The 24,882-nt window shown below is 46.5% G+C and overlaps 1 protein-coding gene across 8 annotated transcripts in view; it reads left to right on the plus strand.

Moving 5' to 3' along the window:
• Window positions 1–24,882, plus strand: part of ACOXL (acyl-CoA oxidase like) — a 356,238-nt gene that overhangs the window by 113,199 nt on the left and 218,157 nt on the right. The window lies entirely within an intron of this gene.

Consider the following 24,882-nt stretch of genomic DNA (forward strand, 5'->3'; position numbering starts at 1 on the left):
AGCTCCATTTTTTGTCTTGCTTCATGATTTCTGCCTTTTTCTCGGGTGTATCATGTTTATGAAAAACGTTGGTTTCTTGTAATAATATTCATCAAAATGTATTACGATGTTGAATTAGTTAAAGATCCAGTCTCCATGGAGGGGCACCAAGCAGTGTCCCCCCGTCTTTACACAAACTGCTCACAGCCTCCCCAGAGTGCCACCCGCCAGTCAGCTTGGGGCATCTGGCCAGCTCTCCACAAACAAACCTCAGTAGTTACCTCAAAGATTGCCTTCTAAAAATGCTTGTAACAGGTTGTATGTACTCGTTTACATTCAGCTGTGACTTGAGCCACAAAGTGGGCAGAGAAGCCTCGAAAAGCCACTTGTTGGGTAGCAGGAAGAAGGCAGGACGGGGTGAGAATCACTCGGAACTGGGAATGAGTGTGTGGGAAGAAAAGTGTTCAGGCTGGACATTTCTGGATACTCTCGGAAGAATGCTGCTCCAGAGCAGCTCAGATTACTTTCTGGATCGTAGGTGTGCATGATGCTTGCGCACGGCCAGGTGGGGCGTTCTGCAGAAGCACCTGTTCCCTTGTCAGCATGGCCAGGCTGCTGGACTGACAGGATGTACAACCGCTCTGCACCTGGGAAGCCTGGTGTGGACAGCGGCTCCTGGACTCTCATGTGGGCTGGATACTTGGTGGGGGTGTGTGTGGAGGGGGCAGATTTTGCCCTTTCCACTCTTTTCCTTTTGGTGGAACTTTCCTCCTATCTGAGTCCCTCTCTTCAAGAAAAGTAGCTGCCTGTTTCTGCAGGAGAGCTGAAGGTGCCTCTTCCCTAAGAAAGCTAAGGCCTTGCTCTGGTTCGGAGAACAAACATGTGCTTGTTCCTGCAATGGGGAAGGTTACTCTGTGGCTCTGGGGAGAGTTCTAACTGGTGCAGAAACTCAGAGTCTATATGGAGCTTGAGAAGAAAGCATTCTTTATTTTTTTTTAAGGTTTTTTTTTTTTTTTGATGTAGTGTTCCATGATTCATTGTTTGCGTATAACACCCAGTGCTCCATTTAATATGTGCCCTCTTTAATACCCATCACTAGGCTAACCCATCTCCCCCTCCCCTCTAGAACCCTCAGTTTGTTTCTCAGAGTCCATAGTCTCTCATGGTTCGTCTTCCCCTCCGATTTCCTCCCCTTCATTTTTCCCTTCCTACTATCTTCTTTTTAATACTTGGTGAGGCTGAGGGACTTTTGCCAACTCTCAGCCTTTTCAAATCAGGAAATCAGGTGAGATAACAGAGCAGGGTAGACCTGATGGAAGGCCGGATGGTGCCTTTGCCCCCGTGCTTATATGGCGTCAGGCCTGTGTTGTGGAGAATATTCCTGCTCGCCCTGCCCTCGGCCAGGGCAGGCACCTGGCATCTTTCCATATGGTTACCAACACCTCACTGGGTTTGTGGAGACTCTTCTGTCCCTCCTGCTGCCTGGCCCTGTCACCCACCTCTGTCCTTAGAGAGAAGGAAGAAGATGAAGGGTATGGGTATCTGGTTATGTCTCTGCTAGTTTATTTAGATTAATTGAAGCTTCAGTCTTTCTGTTGATTACCTTTTTTTTTTTTTTTTTTTGGTAAAATACACCTAACATAAAATTTGTTATTTTAACCCTTAAAAAAGGTTAAAAAGTATACAGTTCAGTGATAGTAAGTACATTCACATTCTTGTGCAACTATATCACCACATCCATCGCTAGAACTTTTTTGTCTTCCCAAAGTGAAACTCAATACTCATTGAGCAGTAACTAACTCCCCACCTGCCCTGCCTCCAGCCCTTGGTAACCACCATTCTTTCTGTCTCTGAATTTGACTACTATAGGATCCTCATGTAAGTGGAATCACACAGTATTTGTCTTTTTGTGTCTGGCTTCTTTCACTTAGCATAATGTCCTCAGGATTCATCCGTGTTGTAGCATGTGTCAGATTTCCTTCCTTTTTAAGGTTGAATAATACTCCATTGCATATGTGTGTGTGTGTGTGTGTGTGTGTGTGTATCTATATAGATAAATAAATAAATATATATATCACTTTTTGCTAATCCTTTCATCTGTCAATAGACATTTGGGTTGCTTCTGCCTTTGGCTATTGTTAATGATGCTGCTATATACATGAGCATTTAAAAATCTCTTTGAAACCTTGCTTTCAGTTCTTTTGGGTATATACCCAGAAGTGGAATTGCTGGATCATATGGTAATTCTATTTTTAGTTTTTTGAGGAATCGCCATACTGTTCTTCTGTTGATTACTTTTTAAAATGGCGTTGTATCCTATGTGTATATAGTTCTGGGTCCCCTTCAAAGGCTCACAGTTGCTATTGAGAAATGGTTTCCATTTCTATTGTCATGTCTACCCAGAACCCAGATGCTGGAATTAAGGGCTTCCTAGGTCCTCTTCGTGTGGGTAAGGATAATTTTGGAAGCAAGGTTTGGGACTTGAGGTTTTAATAACCAGGTCCGTTTCCCAAAATCTAACAGGAGGTCCAGGGCCAAGAGCAATGGTGCGAGAATCCTGTAGTAGATGGAGGTGGGACGAAGGGAAGGGAGGAGGGGAATGTGGCTCCAGATGGCAGCACTGGGAGGATGGGTTCACTTAGGAGTGGGTGGGATGGACTTCAAGGACGTGAGTATGCAGAGGAGGAGAAGAATCACTAAATCCTATGAACTTGGTGGGCAGGCAGTGCCTCTCAGGCTGCCATAGACACATGGAGCCGAGCAGCCCGGAACAGGGGAGCCCTTGCATGGCAAAAGAGGGACTTAAGGCTCAAAGGATGCCTGGTTTTGTTTTTATACACCTGCATTTTTGCTCCAGCCATCAAATCTCCCTTGTTATGATGAAGAAAGCTAGAGCATCCTTTCCCCTGATTCCTGTACTAACACTTGTCCACCCCAACAACTCCCACCCCTGCCCTCAGACATGCTGGTTCAGCCTCTAACTCCTGCTAGACCAGTAATGCCAGACTTGGTTGTGTGGTATGCGAGTGTGCGTCTGTGTGTGAGACGTCACGCGGGGTCAGGTGCCGAGGGGTCAGGAAGTGGAGAACGACATAGTCATATTCTGATGACATAGATGTGCCAAGCAAGGAAGAGCATCGGCTGTGACCGACTGTGCATTTGACAACAGGTCCTGCACACAATTCATTTATTATGATGGTGTTTTAATTTATTTTTGTAAAGTCAAGTCATTTTCACAGAGTGGAAAAATTGTCTCTTGGTGTTCATTCCCCCACGGCTTGGCTTGAGGTTTTCGAGTGGAATCCACACCGCGGTAACAGCTGGGTAACCCCCAGAAGTGCCCTTTGCAGATAACAGCTCTCGGGGCCCCACCACCCACACAGTGGGGAAATTGTTCCCCACTGTGTGGGTGTTTTGTTTTTTCTTTTTCTATAAGTCTGAAAGAGAGTTTAGATGTTCTTCCTGTCTGTCCCTGTGCAGCAGCCTGGAGAAGCCTGCTCCCTTCTGGTGGGAGCTCCTGGGCAGAGACCAAGTGGCTCAGAAGTGACCCTCTCACTTTGGCTCTTGCTTCTCTGATACAACGGAGAGGCCACGCGAGCCAACAGCATGCCATTTTTGCACATGGCCCCTGTGTCCGTGTTTCCAAGAATCGCCCATGGACGCAGGGTGGGAGAGCGGTGAACTAACTCCCAACAGAATTATTTCCTTTCTTGTTCCTGTTCATTGTCTTTCTTTAATAAATAAGGAGGGAAGCAACTTTTCCACTTGGCTCTGTTACAGTTAAATGGAAGTTCATAGAGGTTTGACTTTTAGATGAAGCCTAAAGATGTTTCTTTCCCACAACTGACGTTTTCTATCCATTTCTCAGAGGCCCTAACAAAGGCCAAATTTGGTACCCTGTCCCAGGCCTGTGCCCTAACCCTGATTTTGGAGTTACAGGTACCAACCCCCTAACAGGCTTTGGTGTTCCCTGAGGGCTGGCGAGGGGAAAGCAGGATTGGGGAGCTTGTGTGTGATCAGTCCCAGAGAAGTGGGCGAGTTGACAGTTTGATGATCCCTGAGTTGGACTTTGGAGGGCATGGCCTTAGGCCGAAAACGCAGACCCCTTGATTAAATGTCGTTCTGAGACTGCCTTCGGGTGTTTGCTTTGAAATAGCCAGAGGGCCTAGCAAGAAGTGAAGGGGTCATGTACTTTTGTGTTCTGATTTAGATTAGAAGTGGAGTTTGAAGTTCATAGATGAATCAGAATGCTTATTGAATGGACAGCCTGCATCAATGAACAAATGAAATTGTCATCTTGAAATACAAAGGGAGGGAAAGACAAGAAACAGGGCCATCAGGCCTATTGGGCTTTGATTTCAAGTGTTGGCAAATACCTAGCAACTCCCATTTGGAGCTGGTTTGATCTTGTGGAGACAGCTGGGGGACACTGTTGTTCTCCAAATTTTGTAAAAATAAACAAAGATGTCTTTCTGCCCTTCCCACCCCCCCTTCCAGGGAATAGTTGTTTCTGTCACTGGGGCTTTCTGGCCGACTGTTCCATCTGTCTCTTTTTCAGTCTTCACAGTGAGGCCCTGACCAGATTTATACACAGGTTGCCAAGAAATTTATTCAACCCCAATGGCATAATCTTAAAAGCAAAGCCATCTTTTGGAAGGTTACATTTTTAAGATAACCTTAACACAAAATATTGCCCCTGAAGAGCAGAATATGAATACTCTCAGGGTGTCTGAATTATATGATCTGACTCAGTGAGGACCTCCGACGCTGCAGATATATTGTTGGCCTCTTACAGCAGAGCTCTGCTTAAGGCTGTGGATGTGCCTAGAGAGTGGGAGATGCTTTTCAGGGTCCAGGGGGTAAGGGGTATGTGAATGTGCCTTCCTGTGCCTCTCCCATCCCCTTTAGTCCCTTGTCTGATTTTAATTTGATGGCCTTATTCTCCAAAGACATTCTGGTCCAGGCTCTCGGCCATTTCCCCAGTCAAACCTGCTTATCACGTGTCTGATGCCACACCTACAGGATGATCTCTGGGAGGATATTTTGCCTGCCAGTAAGAGGATCTTTCTCAAATACAGATCTGATTATGCCCCTCCCACTCAAAAGCTTCTACCTGCCTCCGAGCTCAGGGAACAGAATCCTGATCCCAGACTTCCTCTCCAACCCTGTCTCCTCAAATTTGGCAGCCCTGAGCTCCCTGCCTGCTCCACCCCTTGCTCTTGCTATTTCCTTTGAAGACTTAACTTCCCTCTTCTCTTCGGCATTAGTGATCTCCCTCTCCTCCAGTGGCCCCTTGGATGGAAAAGATGTGACCTCATTTTCAAAAATTTGTCAAGGCACCATGCTCTTTTCTGTTGTTGGGCTCAGGGCTGACCTCAACTTTGTGTCCCTTCCTTTCTATACCAGGGAGCAGGTTGGAGAGGCACCTGCATTCTTGTCCTCCTCACACATCAGAACCCGCGGACTCTACAACCCAGCACGTAGAGCCAAGGCCATCTGGCAAGGCCATCCTGGGTGGGTGAGTCTGGAAGGAACTGGTCAGTCAGTCTTTTACGGTATCTCTGAAGAATGACCACTCCCTTACTTTCAAAAGGGTAAGGCAGCACCTAACTTAAATTGATCCAGAGATTTGACAAAACCCCAGCTCAAACATAGAAACGTAAATAAATATTTTGCATAATGATAAGCTAACTTCAAAGAGTGACAAGCTAATTAAAAAATTTATATGTAAAGGCAAAAAACCTGGGTTAGCCAAAGCAATTTTGAAAGAGTTGAAAGACTCATACGACCTGACTTCAAGACTTACATAGGAATCAAAGCAGTGTGGTCAAAGGACAGATAGGCCAGTCAGACAGAATGAAGAGTCTGGAAGCAGACCCACACATACCTGATCAATTGATTTTCAACAGAAGCACCAAGATAATTCAATGGAGAATGGATATAAATGGTACTGGAACAATTGAACACCCTTTAAAGAAAAAAACCCCAAACCCTCAACCCTTACCTTACAACATGCACAGTTATGAACACAAATGGGTCACGTGCACAAAATAAAACCTAAAACTGAAAACTTTATGGAAGAAAACATAGCTGCAGATCCTTGTGACCTTGGGCAAGGCAAAGATTGCTTTGGACACAAAGAGCATAAACTATGAAAGAAAAAGTTGGTAAAATGGATTTTTATCAAAATTAAAAACATCTGCTCTGTGAAAACCACTGCCTAGAAACTACAAGCCACAAACCAGGAGAAAATATTTTCAAAACACATATCTGATAAAGGACTTGTATCGAGAATATGAGTAGAACTCTTACAGACCTTTAACAAGATAGCAATTTAATAAGTGGGCCAAAAAACTCTTGAGCTGATACTTTACCAAAGAAGAGACACATATGAGATGGCAAAATGGTACAAGAGATGGCAAATAAGCACAGGAAGGGACGCTCAGCATCCTTAGTCATTAAGGAAATGCAAATTAAGACCACGATGAGATACTATTACACATATATCAGAGTGGCTTAAACACACACCAAAACAACAACAACAACAACAGACCCCAAAACAATAAAACACAAAACCACAAAATCCTGGCAATACAGTATGAAGGTGCTGATGAAGATACGGAGTAATTACAGCTCTTCTACACTGTTGGTGGGAAAGCAAAATGGTGTGGCCACTTTGGAAGATCCTTTGAGTTTCTTATAATGTTAAACATCACCTAACCATGTGACCCAGTGACTGTATTCCCAGGTAGCACTGACACAAGAGAAATGAAAACATGTGCCCATACAAAGACTTTATGCAAATGTCTATAGCAGCTCTGTTCACAATAGCCCGAAAGTGAAAACGATCTCAAATGCCCTTCACCTGAATTGGATAAACAGACTGTGGCCCATCTGCACAGTGAAATATTACTCGGCAATAAAAAGGCATCACGTTGAGTGGAGGAAGCCAGACTCCAAAGTGCACATGCTGTATGATTCTTTTTTCATGACATTCTGGAAAAGGGAAAACTATGGGAAGAAAAGTGGGTAGGGGTAGGGGTTAACTAGAAAGTGGTATGAGGAATTTGGCAGGGTGGGGGGGTGGTGATAGACATATTCTAAATCTTGGTAGTGAGGATTCCATGACTGTATATATTTTTCTATAGAACTATAACATCTGAAACATGTGAATTCACTGAGGGAATTAAACCTCAGTGAACATGAATGAAAGAGAGCTAGGCGAGAGCCTGGGCCACTCCTGTGTGAGACCACCTTGTTGGAGGCCACATTAATAGTCCTGTGTCCAAGTGCTTCTGAGTATGGAATTATGTTGTGTTTGGTATGCCCAGGGTGAGGCGTTGGTTTCATAGTTTTGCTCACTTGATTGTTTTCAGTGAACGTGAGCTGTTAGGTGTGTAACCACATGCAGGTTAATTCGCTGATCTTTCTAAGGCTTTCCATGTGAACCAGTTCACAGGTGCAGTCAGAACTTTTGTCAACCGTGGACTTCTCAGATTGAAAGGTGCTCAAGCGAGGCCCTCTTAGCGGGGGCAGGTCAGCCTAAGGCAGTTGGGTTTGACCTTATTCTTCACTCACTAGGTTGCTGCCAGGGAGGGGGGCATTGGAGGGGCTGCAGGGGGCTGCCAGAGCTGGCCCTCCAGTCTCTGGTTCACTGAGCCCGCAGGGGGTGCTGGGATGACATGTTGGGCTTGGCTTGCTCCCCTCCGTGGAGCTGAGGTCCCCAGTGCAGGTGCCTGAGGTCACGTTCCAGGAGGCACTGCTCATCTCATCCATCTGGAAAACTCATCGGCTGGCTGGTCTCTCCCTGGAGACCCGGGGAATGGGGTGCAGCTGTTTCCAGATCTCACCAGTGAGAGAGTAGTGAGAAAGCAGCTCTGCGTTCCGCATCCCCCCGGCTGCTGAGGTGAATGTGGCAGGTGTCACCCCAACTCCCACTTGGTTGATTGCTGTTGAGTACTGGGCAGGGGGCAGGGCCCCAGGGACCAGTGAATGGGCTGCAGCGCCTTGCACCGGGGCTAAGGGCAGACAGGGAAGCCAGCCTGGATGAAGATCACCAGCACACTCCTCACTGTGCCGAGAGGAGCTGCCATTCTGCCAGGGCCAGGGGAGGCGGCTCGTGGACCACTGTCTAGGCTAGTGTTTATGACAGCCAAGCTGGGTGGGGGGAAGTGCAGGGTCCTTCTCTGTATTCCCTTGACTGGTACCGTAATGTCCTTGTCCAACAGGTCACCTATAGTGAACAAGCAATTGGCCATCATCCATTTTGGAGGAGAGTTTGCTAAGGCCCTGGTCATGTTTCTGTTAAGTGGGAGAGGACAGAGGGATTCTCTGCTCAGCCTGATGTGTTGGGGGGCCTGCTTCACAGGCTGATTTTCTATGGCTTTACCTGCAAGCTTGGCTTAAGGTACTACACCCCCTCTTCCTGAAGAATGTTTTCCAAGTTTTAATGTACAGTTAAGTTGGCAAGACGTAATCCTGAGGCTCTGTTAAACTAGCCACAGAAAATTCTAGATTTACTTCCTTTCAGTCACCAGGGTGCCTCATTTATAGGTAATTTTTTCCTGTACGAAAGATATTTTGGCCTCTTCTGTGGCTCAAACTATCTATGCATCAGGAACATTCTGTACACAGAGGACTGGGCCTGTGGAGGACCTGAGGGGTCTCCTGAAGGGGGTTGCATGTATGCCATCTGCTGTGGGCCCAAGGGGAAAGGAATTGTGCAAAGTAGCTCTTTTTTCTTTTTCCTGAGGTATCTTATCACTTAGATTTTGCTTCCTGCTGAGGTTGGTAGAGCCTCAAGTGCCAAGTAGAGAAGGAAGTATGTAAATTTACACTCTTGAGTCTTTTATAATGTAGATGTGACTGCTTATCACAGCGGCTTCTTCTGGTCCTCAAGACAGCTTCCTCCTCCTTAGAGTTTGTGGTGGGTGGAGATGGTGGGGGTGTTAGCGGCACAGACCGAGCCACATTTATACCCTCACGTGTAGGCATCTGCAGATGTCCACAGCATTCCTCCTCCAGAGAAAAATTGCTCCTTTGCCCACATTTCCAACCGTGTTGGCCTCTTACCTGGTGGTACATCTTGCAGCTATTGATTTATACTCCTCCTAGACCAGGAGTTCTGAACTGGGGGATTTTATCCCCCAGGGACCTCTGGTGATATTTTTGCTTGTCCCAACTTGTGGGAGGGTACTACTGGCACTCAGCAGGTGGGGGCCAGGGATGCTGCGAACCATCCTCTACTGCACATAGGATAGCGCTTCACCACCACAGGAATGATCCTGCCCCAAAGGTGAATAATCCCAAGGTGGAGCAACCCTGCCCTAACTGAGAGCTTCTCAAGGTCAGTGCAGTGTTTATTCCTCTTTCGATCTTCAGGGCCTGGCAGTTATCATGTGTTCAGTCAGCAGAGATTGACTCAAATCCGTTATTACGAGGCTCACATGCTATGTTGGCTTTTGTGTTGACAAAATACTCTCCTGAAAACCTCTTTGTCCTCTTTTGTTGGCCTGTTTGCTTAAGCATAGAAATCAAATCAGCTTTCAATTAATCATGCTAATGGGCAGGGGAGAATGGTGGCCTCTCCTAAGTGGTGTATCACCCAGAATGCACTTAGGGTTGTCCGTGCAACAGTAGAGAAGTACAAATCAACAATTAGCCTCATTTGACACTTTCTGGAGCCAGCCCTCCTCCACCCTAGTTTGGTTGTCATTGTCACTGGAGACACATGGGAGGGCTCTGCCCTGATGAGCCACAAGGTGCGACAGGTAATTGGAAGGCAATTTATTATTTTGCCTTGACTGCCTAGTTCCAGTCCTCTTCTCACCTCTTCCTCTCTATAAAATCTTAAAATGAAAAAGAAATAAGATCCAGGACATTAAAAAAAAAAAATCCAGTTGAATGTAAATTCATTTGTTTGGTTCATTCAACTAGTATTTATTATCTACCATGAGTAGATTAAAGGTGAAAGCCCACCATGTCAGCCTCTGGTGACTCGGGCGGGAATCCTGGATGGTAATGGTGATAAAGGAAGTGTTTGTATCCTCACCAAGGAGGCGGGATGTGATGGTTTTACACCAAGTGGATGTGGGGATTTGAACTCACACCTCTGACACCCAACAGAAGATGTGTTTCCTAAAATGTGTCACCAACCCCACTGGGAGTCCCGAGGATGATTTCAGGTGGCTTGGAGCTCTGATATGGACTCAGCCCCAGAGAGGAGTGCTTGTTTTCTGGTCACTCACAGGGGCTATGGCCTGGTGGAGAGCAATCAAATGACATTTGGGCTAGAAGGGACAGTTAATGTTGATGGAAAATTTCTGTTTAAAATACATTTACTTAAGTAAAAGCTGAGTACATGCTGTGATGATGTGACAGAAACCACCAAGGGCCATCCACATGGCAGTGGTCTGGAAAGTGCCCACTCAACCCCAGGGGAGAGGTGGCCTACCTCAAGTGATGATCCAGGAGGGACCAGAATTTTCCGAGTTTTCATATCTTTGCTTGAGAAAGGGGAGGGAGGCAGAGGTCCCTGTCCCACTGGTGTAGGGTGAAGGATTCAGAGACCACGGCTCTCTGCTCAGCCTGCCCCCGCCCCCAGTCCTTCATACCTGATGGCCAGGCATCAGTGGGGGGGGGGAGGGGAGCTACTAACCTGTGTTCCAAGAAATTCTCTCCCATTTGAGATAGTTGACTGACCCCAAGGGGCCTGTATTGTTTGAAAGGAAGCCACTGGGAGTCTTCTTTTTCTTAATAAAAATTTTAAATCATTTTTTCTTGTGGTAAAAAGCACATAAAATTTACTATTTTAACTATTTTAAAGCGTACAAGTCAGGGTCGTTTAGTACATTCACAATGTCCCACCATCACCACTATCTATTTCCAGAATATTTTTTTATTGAGGTATAATTGACATACAATAATCTGTTAATTTCAGGTATACATCATAGTGGTTCAATCTTTTTATTTATATATTTTTAAGATTTATTTATTCATATTTAGTGGGGGAGGGGCAGAGGGAGGGAGAGAGAGAGAATCTCAAGCAGACTCCCTGCTGAGTGCAGAGCCCGACTCAGAGCTTGATCCCAGGACCCTGAGATCATGACCTGAGCCGAAATCTAGAGTTGGACGCTCAACTGACTGAGCCACCCAGGTGTCTCTTGATCTTCTTTTTTAATTACATGTCCTCTGTGATGAAAATAGATAGGGAAAAAAGACATGTTAGATGTTAGAAATGAAACTGCTCATAAAGAGGGAAATTGTTACTTTTTTTTTTTGTATATGTGAAAGCAAGGGTAGAAGAATAAAACAGTGATTCTGCCAGTTACCAACAGTTACCCTTGACCTTAAAACCAGTCTTGATGTGAATGAAATTGCATTTTGCGATGCTTTAGATGATTCGCTGCATGCTTCCCCATTTAACTCTCTCAGCCCCTAAGATGGGCATTACTAATTCTGTCTTGTAGATAAGGACATTAATGCTCAGGAGGTTGAGGGATTTGTCCAAGACCACAGAGCCGCTTAATGAAGACCATGTTCTTTCTTACTGGGACCCCCACTGACCTGGGCAGAGTTATGAATATGAGGTGCCATTTGAGGAAATGCTCCAAACAAATCAAAGAGCAACCTTACAGGAGAAGATACCAGGAAGTATCTGATTGGTTGCCAAAGAAATAAAATACACAGTGTGTGCTGTGAAATAAGAGAGAAGATCCTCGGGCGCCTGGGTGGCTCAGTTGGTTAAGCGACTGCCTTCGGCTCAGGCCATGATCCTGGAGTTCCGGGATCGAGTCCCGCATCGGGCTCCCTGCTCAGCAGGGAGTCTGCTTCTCCCTCTGACCCTCCCCCCTCTCACGTGCTCGCTCTCTCTCATTCTCTCTCTCAAATAAAATAAATAAAATCTTTAAAAAAAAAAGAGAGGAGATCCTATGTAGTAAGGCGAAATGGAATGTAAATCTCTACTCTTATTTGGGATTTTAACAACACTGACTTAGACTCAAATGATGCAACTAAGACTGGTAATTCTCTCCGTATGTCTGCCTTCATCCATTCTTTCCTTCATTCACTGAACAGTTATTTTGTATCAAGTAGGATGCCTTTAGCTATGAGTAACAGGAAACCATGGCTCAACTGTTTTAAACAGTAAGTGGGTTGTTTTCTCACTTAATGATTCCTGAAGTGAGGCAGTTTCAGAGTGGTTATTTCAGTAACTTAGTGACATCCTCAAAGACCAGGGTTGCTTTGATCTTTCTTCTCTGCAACCCTCAGCAAACTGGTTTTGTCTTTGGCTGACTCCCTCGTGGTCACAAAATGGCTGCTGAGGTTCTTGCTGTCACATGCAGATGTAACAAATTTTAGCAAAAGAAGAAGACCCATCTCTTCCTGTATGCCACTTTGTAGCAGCATGGGCACATTTTTTCCCCAGAAACCCTTCGAGAGACTTCCCCTCTTCTTTCATTGGCCACATGAACTATCTGTCCATCCCTAATGCTAACACTAGCAAGGAGGATGGGGATGACTGTGACTGGCTCAGTGAGGCACAGTGGCTCCAGAGAGGAGGTGAATTACATGAACAAAATTGGGTTCTGTTACTAAGGAGAGGGGAGGAGGAGTTGGCCCAACAACTGGAAATGCTGCTACATATTTAAAAATTATATTGATTATGGAAAATTTCAAGCACAAGGAGAAATAGCATAGTGGATTCCCAATTACTCATCTCCTGGTTTCTATAGTTATCAACATTTTGACAATTTTAGTTTATTTTTATACTGCCGTTCAGCTCCTGTTGAAGTATTTTAAAATAAATTCCAGATATATCATTTTTTAACGTCTCCGTACATAGATTGAGTACCTTCTCTATGCCTGGTTACAGATCCCAAGAGAAACGCCATTTCAGGGATAAGATATTGGTAAAGACCTGACCTGGTATTAACTACATCTTGCTAATGAGAAAAGACTAAACTCCCCGAAACAAGGGAAAATGCAGAGTAGGGTTTGCTCCAGCGCTTTTGTTCTGGCCGCATCTGGAATCCTTGGGATGTCAGGGAACAGGTGTCCTGCGAGGTTCGGGTGGGGGGTGGGGGGGTGCTCCCTGCCCTCTTAGTCACACATGGAAGGTGAGTGGAAGTTTGGCATCTCGTTTGTCATTTCCACTCTCAGGCGGATGAGGTGAATGCTTTCTAAGAGTGGGTTTTGGTTTGATGACACCTGTTTCTGCATGTTAATAGATTTCTGGGTTAAGATAGAGCCTGGTGATGTCACCTGCAGGTGCGTGAGCCTGTGGTAGCGGTCTGCTGCTTGGCATTTGTTTCAGAAGGCATTGCTAGCCACATCTGTCCTCAACTATGAGGGTATATTCAACAGCAGGCTGAAGAAAGAGATGTTTTTAACCAGAACAGAAAGTCAGATGCAACAAGCTGACTCTGGGCTGGGGTGTAAACACATGTACTTTCCCTATGGCTTCAGCTGATTTCATTTAGTTATGGAACAAAATACAAATGGTATTTCCTTAAAATATCACGGTGGCAGTAAGAGTATATTTCCATGCACCCTTTCTGAATTTCTTGAGCCCACCTGTTTTATGGCAGGTTTAAAAGACCCTTCTTCCTCCATGTGTATGAAACAGGAAGCCTGCCTTCTTATTTTCCTTCAGTTTTTAAACATTTGCTCCATTGACGAGAGTTCACATGCTTCATGAGTGGTGGTACCTTTGTATATAACATAAAAATAAATTCACCATTTCTCTAAATACGCTTCTCCATTTCTACCCGACAACTAAAGGTCAGATTGCAAAGCTGAATCAGTTATAGCTTCGTGTGCAGTAGATACCCAACCTGAGCTGATTTTATCTGCCTGCGTTTTGTAAAATGTTAGTATTTGCACAGTGATTAAAAACAGAAGTCTTTTGCATAACTATATTTGAAAAAAATCTTAAAAAAAAAGAGAAAGAGAATGGAGTAATGACATGAAATGATGCCGTTTGACTTGGTACTTGTGTAGTTCGGGTGGCTTTTGTAGCAGTTACAGTTCTTAGCGGAGCTTTCTAGAATGTGCATGTTGTGGTTGGGTGCCCTTTGTTTCACGGGCTGTGCATTTCGGTGCTATGTGAGAATCTATCCGACCCCAATACATTTTATTTGACATGCACAGCTGGGTCGCTGGAGCATAGTCCAGGCCATTAAAAAGAATGCAAAAGAAAACACAGACAATCTATTCATCAGAAGGCTGTGAAAGGAAGACTTTCTGGGCAGGCTGTGGCAGGAACGCACCTGGAGGAAGGAGAAGGAGGAAAACCAACTGGGCGCCCAGGGAGCAGGGAGGAGGAAACACAGCTGCCGTTGACCTCTGATGCTGCACATGGCCGGGGGCTTGGCCGAAGGTGAAACCTGATTCCATTTCCAGCTTGTGGAATCTAATTTTAGGGTGCTCCGCAAACAGGAGAGTTTCATGGCTGGACTGAGGTCTTATTCGTCAATGGGTAATACCGTTCACCCTGCGCTTGGTGCTCAGTGGCAACCCAGGCAAAGGCATGTGTGAAGGCCACCTTGCGTCTGAGGGTGGCATCCAAGGTTCCTGACCTGTCCGTGTTAGGTCTCCCCAGGCGCCCCTCGGTCTCCCCAAGGAAGGAAGAGAGGAGGCAGCTTCTGGAATCCTGGGGAAGCCTTGCTTTTACCTACGGGATGTTTCAGTAACCTCAACCCCAGTTCATACAACCCACCTGGCCCCCAACCCCATCCTCCCCTTCTTTCTTCTTATTTGTGATTCTGCAGCATTGGTTTCACACTTTGCTCTTTTCTCCAGTGCAGCCAGCTTTCCTTTCTGCGGTCACCAGAACAGACACTTTGTATTTTTGTCTAAAGGCTTTCCTAGGGGAAGGTCCCTCACCACCTCAGGTGCATCCTCTTAGCAGCCGGCATGTCTATGTATCACCTTAGTTACTCGGGCCTTTTCAGGGGGACCACTCGGAGCCTGGCCCAGGCTGAGACATGGCTTGCTGTCCCTGGCTTGCTCACAGGTCTTTGGAGAGCATCACTGTGTCATTAACTCAAGATCATGGATCTTGGTGCAAGGATAGAATGCTGGGGGTACCTAAGCCATCCCTGTTGGGCCAGAACTCCACACAGGTCTGCAACTGCAGAGACCAGGAGCTTTGGAGAGACACAGACAGACAGTAGCTTCTCCACTGTGTAGCTGGGTGATTCCGTGCAAGTCCAGTGCTTCACAGAGACCTGGCAAAGAGCACCCAGGAAGTGGCAGCTGGCCCTGTCTCCATCTTGGGGACCACACATGGAGCTGGTTGATTAGAACGTCCCTCCTTTACCCAATGGGTCCCGTGTTCTCTGAGGTGGGGGTGACGCTGGGAGTGAGTGTAACTCTATGGAATGAGAGCCCACAGTAAATTCTACAAGGGCTCCTATGAGTAACAAGATGTTTCCTTTTTAATGGCTTTGTTTCAGTATTGATTTTTGCAAAATGTTCGTGATTCCCAAGTGAAACCAGGCTCCAGACTCATAAGGCATTTTCAGAAACCTTTTCATTTCTCTTCTTTTCTTTTCGGTTGCTTATAAAGCTCAATGAAATTTTACAGCATATTAAAACAACAAAACAAAACAAAACAAAAACTTTGGTCGAGAACTAAGGTCCTTGACAAATACGGTTTGACAAGACTGACTTAAAAAATAAGAACGACCAAAACCCAAACCCTGAAAATACACATGGCTTTTCCCGTTGGGATGGCAGTTTAAGGTGTCCATTTGGTTAGCTGACCTCTGAGAACGACCAGAATGAAAATGGCTCCCTGGCTCCTTTCGGTGCTTCACTGATTCCCTTCCCCCCACATCCTTCCTCGCATACGTTCTGCTCCTTGACCTGGAACGGGAAACTCAAAATGTAGCCCTGGCCATGTTATTAAATTGTAAACTTTTAAATTCACACAGGGTAGTTGATGGGAATTTCAAAACACAGGGTGAAATTCTGCTCTTACAAAGACAGAACAAAAGCTCTCTGTCTTTTGGAGGTCACTAATCCGGTGTTTGCACCTTATTGTCACTACGTAATGTCTGAAAAACTTGGAATTATTTCCAATTAGTGGGTTTAAGTGGATCTTGCTCTCTGAGCCGTTGACCCCTCTTGTTTGTTTAGCAGGATTTTCTCACCGGTCTTCACCTGGCTGCACATTGTTTCGCTGTCAGGGCGTCTGCACTGCTCCGGATGACCCCTGCAGAAATGTCCGTATCGTGAGACTCGGGAGCTGTTGTGAATTTTGTGATGACAGATGGCAGAGGCATAAAAGGCACCTCCATGGGCTTTGTGAAAGCGGATTTGGGTTCTCAGAATCTTTTTTTCTCTCTCAGTTCTGGAGGCACCCCTGTGATGGCTGTCAGAGCTGTGATGTGGCCCATTTAGAATCACGAGGCCCTGGAGACCAAGAACCCTCGCGTGTCCACACACACCTGCTCCCGGACACATGTGTCCCTCGCAAGCAAGCCTCGGCAAATCCGAAGGTCTCAGCCATTTACCCAGTTGGAAAAGCAGGTTCTTCCCGGAAAGCTTAGCACCCTGGAGCTCTGGGGGTTTCATTTGATAGGAATTTCACCTGCTTTCTGGAGATTAGAGGGCCAGAGTTATCAAGAAGGAGAGTGGAAAGGGGGCCTCTGTGATTCTGCTTATGAAACGGGCTGCTTTCCAGGCTCTGGCTGAGACTTAGAGGTTAGTGCTAGGAAGTTTCCATGTGTAGGGAGAAGCCCAGATGGGTATAAAAGGAAGGAACAATGGAGTTTTAAAATTGGTGCAAACTACAAAACCCTGTGTGTGGTCCTAGTGGATCACCCCCTGGCCTGTGTTGGCACCTCACGCCAGAACCCTGATGGGGACAAGATGCCCCTCATGGTCCAGGGAAACCCTACAGGCTCTCAGAAAAGAGTCGCCCACTGTGGAGAGGCTGTGGCCGGCTTCTGGCCAGCCTGAAGGGGCAAGTAGACCTCTGTTGCCAGTATTAACACATTAGCAGAAATTCAGGGTTTCTGGCTTCTTTGGAACACTGGGCAGCCCAGCAGCACCCTGGCCCCATCCCACATGGCAGCCACCCTCTGGAGCCCCGTGGTAGCTACCACCTCCGATGGCTCACACTCACTAGCTTTTTGTTTCTTCTTCTTACATCCAGCCAACTGAACTCATTTCCCCAACTAACCCCAGGGGGCATTTGAGTTTGCAAACCTTTCATCTGTTACAATCTTTTCAGAGAAACTGAAATGTAAATATATAACAAGATCCTTTAGAAACCATCCTAATAAAACAATCCAAGATGCAGAGAACATTTCATGCTACAAAGATGTCTTCTCTCCGTTTCTCATGATATACAAAATAGGAAGCAACATAACAATGGGAGCGGTGAACCAAATTATGATGCATTCCCATAGTGGAATATTATATGGCTGTGAAAGTGATACTTAGAGTTCTTAATAACACGGGAGGATGCTCATGATATAATGTTGGGTTAAAAAAAAAAAGCCAACATCAAGTTGTTTTTGTAGTACACACTCCATGTATCTCCCAAAATATGATAGAAGTTATCAATATGCATAAACTAAGACCAGAAGGAAATTTGTCAAAATATTAACAGCGGTTGCTTCTTAGCAATGAAATTATCAATGATTATTTCCTCTTTATTCTATTCTAGGCTTTCCACATTTTCTACAGTGAATGTGCATAGCTTCTATATTCAGAAAAAAAACATTAACAAATAAAGAAAAAACAGAAACCTAGAAGATTAGGGAATTTTTCCCTGAGTCTCCAGCTGGGGGGGTGCAAAGGCAGGACCCGAACCCGTTTCCCGATTCTGATATGGGTAGGGCCTTGCCCCGCTCCCAAGGGTCAGGCTGCCTGTGGCTGTGCACCTGAGATTTAGGGCCCCAGAGATCTCACCCAGGACCCATGCACTTTATTTGGATGTGCTTGTCTGTATGGGGAGCATGTATAATTGTAGGCCCTTTGTTTTGCCTTCGATTTCACTGTAATGAACAATCTTTAAGAACCAGATAGCTGTGTCCCTTCAGTAGATACCAGACCTCATTAAATGTAACTCCACACTGAGCAAGCTTCACAACTGTGTGACCTGTGGGTGAATTTCCTTGGGGATGCACCTAGGCTAGATCTTCTCCAATTTCTGTTCTTCCTCCCTCTTTGTCTGCTTCTTTTCCATTAGGGAGGACAAGTTAAAGCAACTCAGACCCCTTCATTGAGGCAGGGAAGTGATGCTGTGAAAAGCACCTGAGTATACCCATTGACTTTGCACCAAAATGGTAGCAGTTTCAGCAAGCACCTTGAGATCCAAAGACCTGAGTCCCCTTCCTGACTCCTGTCACTAACTGCTTTGGTGAGCCTGAGCAAATCTGTCCTTTCTCAGAGCATCTCCCACAAAGTAAGATGGGAAGGAGAATATTTTCTGTTGAACAACTTTCTCTAAGGTGTGGGGGAAATGTCTGATGGGACACTCAGTAAAGGTTTTCATGTTTCCTAAGGAGGAGTCCTCAGAATTGAACACAAGAGGATCTCCACCTCTCAAGGGTAGAATCCTGTTTAACCAAGCTCACAGGGACCCAAAGCTTTTCATTCTTGTCAGCAAGAAATTGAGTAGTCTGGTGATCCAGAAAGCCAAGGCAGACCCGCCAGAACGTTCCATCCCTGTAGACATGTCCTTGGGAGGTCAAATTCTCTTTCAGGATGGCTGAATTACGGGATCTTCAGAAGTGCCTCTCTGTCAAGGGCATACCAAGCTCTTCTACCCACGTGGGAATGGTCTTTTCAAGAAGAACAAATGCTTGCTGTCCTTAGTGGTGACTGTCTCTCCCAAGGAGAAAGAGCACTGCCCATTGCCTCTATGATTCAGCATTTGCTGTGTTTTCCGGCCTATCTTTCCCTGCAGTGCATCTCTGTAGAGTGAATCAGGCTTTCACTGATTATAATACAGTGTCATTCTTAGCCCTACGCCTGGCGAACAAGCTGGCCCATCTGATTAGAGTTCCAGGGTTGGGTAGAAATTGCCAGTTTCATCCTAAGCAGCTTTGTACCCAGGTTGTCAGGGCTGGTGTCTCACTGTGGCCTCGTGGTCAACAAATCTTGCTCTGATCAGGCACCTGCTGGTCAGGTTTTCTAGCAAATGGGTAGACGTGCAGATGGGGACCCAGGAGCAGTCGGGCACGCGAGGTGTTGAGGCAGGCCTTCCTGCTCAGCTGACCGATGGTTCTATTTCTTACCTGTCCCTGCATGGCGGATGATTTCTGTTTGTCCATGCTTCTGAAAGGACTTCTAAAATCAGGGCCTTCAGGAGAGTTTCGGGTTGCTGGGGAAATTAATACAATGTAGAACTATGGGAATCAATACCCCCAAATGAAATTTCTCTGTTGAAAAATGTAATTGTATGTTTCCAGTTGTAAATGGTGAAGGAAGGAAGGGGCACCTTCGGCTGGTGTGGGGTCAGAGCAGGACAGCGGTGTGTGCAGGGTGGGGCTGCCTTTTCAGATCTGCCCCAAACCTTTTCGTTTTTACTTTACCTTAACTTTGCATTTCTAGATTGTTGCATTATGGCCTGATTTCACATTCTGAAACCAAGCATGTGTCTCAGTTCTGTGAAGCAAAGGCTGTTTAGAGGAGGGATGACTCACCTTTTATTTTGAGCCCATTGAGAAGAATCCATTCCGAGAGGCATTAACAAAAGGAGCATTTGTTATATTTCAAGATGATTACATCTATTTTTAAATTTTGGTTTTATTGTAATTCTTGGAGCACATTCCTACTATAAAATTCACAGTCTTCCTTGCATCTCCCCACCCCCATTCTGGACCCTTTCCCTGAGGTCACCATATTAACATTTTAATGTGTATCTTTCTAGATGATTTATATGCATTTATATATTTGTGCGTGGAGAGAAATATATAGTTCTATTTATGTGTGTGCTATTTTTGCACATAAGTGATAGTGTAATCTATACATTGTTCTGTAACTTGTTTTTTCCACAGAACAATCTATCTTAGACAGCATTCCATATCATTAAAAAAAGATTGGCCTTATTTTTACCTGCTGACACATATTCTACGGTAGATTTATTTAACCCATCCCCTCTTGATAGATAGAAAATGATTATATTTCTCAGTGTATCTAAGTGAAGCTCTGTTTCAATGACAAAATAAAATCCACTTTCTTTTTTCCTCTCCAGAGTGGTAGGCACTATTTTTTTTTTTTTAAAGAAAGATTGATTCACCAGGAGAGAAGCAGCCAGGCTTGTCCCTTGTCTGAGAGGGTCCAGGGTTGAGGTGTGGTACCTGAGTTGTGGTCAGCAGGGCATGGGCCCCCCTGCACCAGGGTCAGCACGGTGGTGGAGGGCCGAGCCATGCACGGAGGGACAGCAAGGAGGATCAGTTCAGCATCGGGAGGCAGACTGGGGGGTTGCCAGGGTGGCTCAAACAGAGGCGAAAGTCTCTGAGTTGAGGAGGCAAGAACCCCTTGAGGTGGCAATTGTCCGTTTGCCGGTCTCTTAATTCACTCACTCACTCACTCACTCACTCAACATTAACTGTCCCAAGTTTATGTCACCATGCAAGGTGCTGGGGAACCTGTGGCACCAGAGATTAGAATTCTATCCTTCACGGCCTCCCATCTGGTCCAGGAGAAAGGTGTGTGCAGATGTGGTACATGAATGGCTGCCTAAGGTTTCAGGGGAGGAAGGCCCCACAACATCTGTGTGGCCCTGAAGGACGGACATGGCTTTGCCGAGTGGAGAAGGGAAGAAACAGTACTGCTGTGCTGACATGGCCATCGTGTCCTGGGACGGGGGAAGGTAGTGTGGTTGGAGAAAAAGAAGGCCCCTCAGGACCAGATGACCGAAGCAAGGGAAGTGGGCAGGAGGCAGAGCAGGAAGGGCCTTAGGAACACAGAGCTGAGATTCGGCCTTCAGCAGATGTCAGTGACAGGGGGAGCGCCAGAACCTGATTGGCTCCTGAAGGAAGAGGTGCTGGGGCATGCTCGGAAGTGGGCAGGATGGACCCGGAGAGGTGGAGGCTGGGAGACGGATTGGGACGTGCTTCTCTGTGCATCTTTCTGTATGTCTGTATGTTCATCCTTAGCATTCCCAGAGGACTCGTTCTGTCCCAGAGTGTGGGAAGTCAGTGACTAATAAAATGTGGCCCCCGATCGGTAGGGATCTATAGGCTGTGATGGCATCTTGCCCCAAAGACATACCCATTCATCTTTGATGAGTGATGAGTCAGTGGTCTGAAAGGAAATGAGGCTCTAAACTGTGGCAGGTAAAAAAGGACAGACAACAGGGCCACAGCGGGAGGAAGACTGGCAGAATTTGTAACTAAGAGGGAGAGGAGGGAGGGAGGGAGGGCTGGAGAGAGGCAGGGAGGAACTGCCTTACCATGAGGAATGGACAGGAAATGGGAAGGGGAGGAGTTTTGGGTAGGGGGTGGGAGACAGATAAGGATTTCTTTTGGATTCCAGGGTCAAAAGAATCTTTGTGATTTAGAAACTGGAGGAGAACTAACAAGTACTGTTTAGTATGTAGCAAAAAGCCAATATAAAAAAGTAACTAAGAAGTTCTAGTCCCCATATAAATGCCATGGAAGTGACTTATTTACACTTGTATAGATTTTCTCTTAACTAATTGTGTTTGTAAAGGATTTCATGTAGGCAATGGGGAAAAGGTAGTTAAGCTGCAGAATTGTTTTAAACATAAAGTGACAGCAACACGATAAGGATAGTTTCTAAATTAAACTTATTTTAAAAGCGTGAATTTTTTTGGTTGCTTTATCTGGCTTTGTCATTTTCCCTAATTCCTCCGGCGCCTGCCATCTATGGCCCTGGAGCTTTTTCTCTGGAACTGGGGCCTCCGAATCCCAGTTCAAAGTTGGTTGATGCCCCTCCTTCTTCTGGGGAAAAGAAGCCAACCATCAGCAGTAAAAGTCAGGGATTGGTTTCCTTTGACATGAATGCTCTTCTGGATCCACCCAGTGACTCCCTGAAGGAACCTCACCTCCCTGGGTTTGCAGATAACAACCATCTAACTTGGAATGGGTACTGCATCACATCCTCTGCGTTCTTTTGGTCAAAGCAAACCTGAGGCCTGCTCTGATCAAGAGGAGGGGAAATAGAGGCCATCTCTTGATGAGTGGAGAGCCAGGAATGTGTGGCTATCTTTAATTTTCTGCCTAGGTGCAGTTTGGGCCTGCCCCAGGTTAGAATGGCTAGGAGAGCGGTGCCTAGCTCCTGGTCTCATGCACATGCGTGCATGAAGGGAGGGTGGCCCCCGCAGATGGGCAGGCCTCTAGGAGAGCTGAGTGTCATCAGCCACCTGCCCTGGGGTCCCGGAGGCTGAGGGCTGCCCGAGCTCTGTCTGCCTTAAGACCGAGTCAGAGGCCCGAGTTTGAGTTCTTCAGAACGAGTCAGGTTGCAGCATTTCTGTTATCCTGGCTTTTGGAATCCCTTGGCATGTGGATGCTGTAGAGGGGAATGGAAGGAGGGGAGAGCTTTTTGGTGAACCTCTAAGCTTCTGGACAGCGAGACCATGTTCCTTGCTCAGTTCCAGGACCCGTTTCCAAGGAGAGGATGGAGGAATGCTCCGCGGATTTTGGGGGGATAGCACTAGGTTGCCCAAATCACGGTCAAAATGTATTTTACTTTCATAGTAAAGATTCATGTAGCATTTTTGTTTTGCTCTTTCTGTCTGCATTTGGTAGAACATAAAACAAATGTTTTAAATTGCTTGACACTGATACCTGCACCCCAATGTTTATAGCAGCAATGTCCACAGTAGCCAAACTATGGAAAGAGCCAAGATGTCCATCAACAGATGAATGGATAAAGAAGATGTGGTATATATACACAATGTAACATTATGCAGCCATCAAAAAATGAAATCTTGCCATTTGCAACGACTTGGATGGAACTAGAGGGTATTATGCTAGGGGAAATAAGTCAATCCAGAGAAAAACAAGTGTCATATGATCTCACTGATAGGAGGAATTTGAGAAACACGACAGAGGATCATAGGGGAAGGGAGGGGAAAAGTGAAACAAGACGAAACCGGAGAGGGAGACAAACCATAAGAGACTCGTAATCTCAGGAAACAAACTGAGGGTTGCTGGAGTGGTGGGGGGTGGGAGGGATGGGGGGCTGGGTGATGGACACGGGGGAGGGTATGTGCTATGGTGAGCGCTGTGAATTGTGTAAGACTGATGAATCACAGACGTGTACCCCTGAAACAAACACATTATATGTTAATAATAAACAAGTACATATCCAAAATAAAAATAAATAAATAAATAGATTGCTTGCCACTGAGTCACATTGGTACTCTAAGAGGAGGTGCTGTTTCTCGGTCACTGCCCCTCCCACCCCACTGGGGCCTCGCATCTCCATGAAGAATGACAAAGCTCTGGAAGCCCTTGTCGTGAAACTGTTTTGTTCACATCAGACCCACTGGAGGTGGCATTCGCCCAGGGCCCAGTCCCTGGCCTGTAGGACGTCCCTCGGATGGCGAGGGGGTTGCAGGCACCCAGGTTTGTTGCCAGGGAGTCCAGGGGCAGGCCCTGTGGCAGCGGGTACCGGGTCTGGCCCCAGCTGGGGGCCTGAGCCTGGGCTCAAACCTGGCTCTGGGATAACAGTGTTGTAGGTGGGGGTCTACAGGATACCACAAATCCCATGTAGCAGAGCATTTACTGAACCTGGTCTTACAAGCTTCGCCAAGTATTATCTTATTTATACATCTCAACAACCCTATGACAGAAGTCCTGGAGTTATCCCCGTCTCTGTTTAAGGCCCGTGGTGGGTGAGGGAGGACAGGATTTGACCCAGGTGCTGCCTCAACCACGGATCCCACTGCCTCTTTCCAGAGCAGGCCAGCAGGGCCAGAGGAGGCTCTGAGCTGCTCCGCTCAGCCCTCAAGTGGGAGGGAGTGAGGGGGCCTCTGTGGGGGTGGGGAAGGAGGGGAGGAACACAGTATAGTCTGCATCCATCCAAGAGGTCAGATTTATATACAGGAGACAGACCCTCCCTCCAGTTTCTGGAATGTCCCTGGAAAGATCATGCAATGCTTCCCTCACCAGTGTTTGAAGCTGAGGACTGAACATAAGGTAGTTCTGTGGTCTTGGCATCCACCATGTGGGCACCCGTCATCCCCAGAGCCCTATCTGTGCCCTCATCGCACTGGGTGGGCAGCCTGATGCCCAAAGTACTGTGCTTTTGGGTGGGAGAGAGGCTCTGAGGCTGGGAGGAAAACACCAAGACCCACCCCAGAGCAGGAGGGTTAGGGGATGCCTATGTGAGCAGGTGGGCACTGCTTGCCTTGGGAAAGAGGGTTGCCAGGGGGAGCCTCCCTCAAGACCAGCTGCCAGACTGAAGGCCAGTAGGAGGCAGTGGAAGCAGCAGAAGAAAGCTCTGAGGGGGCGAGGGGGCAGGGGACATGGGCATGACATTTGCATGCTGCACGTTGGTAGGCATCCGCAAGACAAGAGATCGTTTTGTTCTGTGGTTGGTTTCATGCTTGCTGCAAAATGCATCTCTTCCACCCCAGCCGCCTGCAGCCCAGCCCCAGCCGCTGGTTTCTCCACAGGCGGGGCTGGGCTCAGACGCTGGAGGGCGCAACCAGGTAGCAAGACAGGGAGGATGATGTCTCTGAGAGGCTGATTGAACGAATAAGTTGGGAGTGAGGAGGCCTCAAGAGCCCATCTCTGCCACTGAGAGTCTGTGACCTTTGGCAGATCCATCATTGTCCTCGTTACAAAGTGAAGGGGTGGACTTGATGGGCATTTCTGAGAGTCTCTGTGGATCACCTGGGGCCACGTGGGGTAGGGAGTGGTCGTTAAAATAATGAGAAGGCACGTGCTAATAAATTATGATTCCCAC

This window comes from Callorhinus ursinus, unplaced genomic scaffold (genome assembly GCF_003265705.2).
Source record: "Callorhinus ursinus isolate GAN/ISIS: 27379988/994484 unplaced genomic scaffold, GSC_fseal_2.0 scaffold10, whole genome shotgun sequence".
In the NCBI taxonomy this organism is placed as follows: Eukaryota; Metazoa; Chordata; class Mammalia; order Carnivora; family Otariidae; genus Callorhinus; species Callorhinus ursinus.